Source organism: Babylonia areolata, chromosome 13 (assembly GCF_041734735.1).
Source record: "Babylonia areolata isolate BAREFJ2019XMU chromosome 13, ASM4173473v1, whole genome shotgun sequence".
In the NCBI taxonomy this organism is placed as follows: Eukaryota; Metazoa; Mollusca; class Gastropoda; order Neogastropoda; family Buccinidae; genus Babylonia; species Babylonia areolata.
Window position 1 is genome coordinate 4,362,663 of NC_134888.1, and position 1,615 is coordinate 4,364,277.

The 1,615-nt window shown below is 44.1% G+C and overlaps 1 protein-coding gene across 1 annotated transcript in view; it reads right to left on the minus strand.

The window, feature by feature from the left end:
• LOC143288796 (cAMP-dependent protein kinase catalytic subunit PRKX-like) overlaps positions 1–35 on the minus strand; it is a 72,510-nt gene extending 72,475 nt beyond the window's left edge. Inside the window, exon 1 of the mRNA XM_076597432.1 lies at positions 1–35. This exon is cut by the window's left edge and continues 440 nt beyond it. The gene's annotated coding sequence lies outside the window, so the exon portion shown is untranslated.
• Positions 36–1,615: the final 1,580 nt, after the last annotated feature.

Sequence of the window (1,615 nt, forward strand, 5' to 3'; positions counted from 1 at the left end):
TGCTCCAACCCGGTGGTGCAAATGTGAACAACCTAACTCTGCGATGAAGGCCTTGTTTTAATCACAACACAACCACTCTTCAGCGTGTGAGTGAGAGAGAGAACGTGCGAAGTGGTCGTCTGCTCGCAGCGCGTGTGTGTGTGTTCAGAGTTCTCTCCCCCCCCTACCCCCCTCCTCTCCTCCCCCCCTCTTTTTCTCTTCTCTCCCTTGAGGAGTGAGTTTTGGCGAAAGCCAGTTTGTTGTTCAGCCCAGCGGCTCCGTTGAACATCACTTTCTAGAAATATGCTCCATGCCCCAGTATGGGGTCAAAGGATTACAAGTTCTTGATTCTTGATTCGTTCTCATGACAGTGTCTGCGACGTGCAAAAAGATGTTTCTGTCTCTGTCTCTGTCTGTCTGTCTGTCTGTCTCTATCTTTGCCAGTGCTGCGCACAGAGAGAGAGAGAGAGAGAGAGAGAGAGAGAGAGAGAGAATGATGTTGGTATGTGTATGAAAAATTAGAGAGAACAATACACACACACACACACACACACACACACACACACACACACATATATATATATATATACAGAGAGAGAGAGAGATGTAACGATATATATATATATTGTTCTCTTTCTAATTTCATATGTCTATACACATAATATATATATATATATATATATACATATATATAGGATATATATATATAGAGAGAGAGAGAGTGAGAGAGAGAGAGAGAGAGAGAGAGAGAGAGAGAGAGAGAGAGAGAGAGAGAGAGAGAGAGAGAGAGAGAGAGAGAGAGAGAGAGAGAGAGAGAGAGAGAACCACCTTTTGCCAAAACGTGCTCTCTGCACCGCACACCAAACACACCTACCTGGCTTGCAGCCAGCGGTAATCACTGACATAGCCATGCACGAAAAATAACGAAACGAACAACTCAAGAACGGAAAGAACTCCCTACCCCCTAACCCTCTGACTCACCCCCCCCCCCCACCCCCTCTCTACAATCCCAACCCCCCCCCCCCCCCCACCCCTCTTACTACATAGTTAAGGCAGATAATCTCGACGATAAATTAAGTCGTCATTTCACCTAAGGTTTCGTAGACAAGTGGAGCAATAGGCACGGGAACACCTTTACCTTAGAAGTAGCCGTGTTTCGGAACTTACCAGTTGTTCAGCTTCGACAGCAGTGTTTCTGATTAGGGGAGGGGTGGGTAGGGGTGTGGAGGTGGGGGTGGGTGGTGGGGGGGGGGGGCATGGACAACGTTTCCTTCCCCATTCAACTTTGCCGCCTCCGGCTATTTTATTGTGTGTTTTGTTGTTGTAATGTGTGTTTTTTGTTTGTTTGTTTGTTTGTTTGTTTTTGTTGTTGTTGTTAATTAAAGGTTTCACTCTTTCTCCTCCTGTTTGCTTGTTTCCTTTTTTTTTCCTTATATTTTCTTTTCTTTTCTTTCTTTCTTTCTTTCTTTCTTTCCTCCTTTCTTTCTTTCCTTCCTTCTGTCCTTCTTCTCCTTTCTGTCTTTGTTACTTTCTACGCACCGGACTTGCTTACTTTCTTTCTAATCTTTCTGTTCTTTTCTGTTCCTGCTTTTCTTTATCGTTTTTTGTTTTGCCTTTTTCTTTCTTTCTTTCTTTC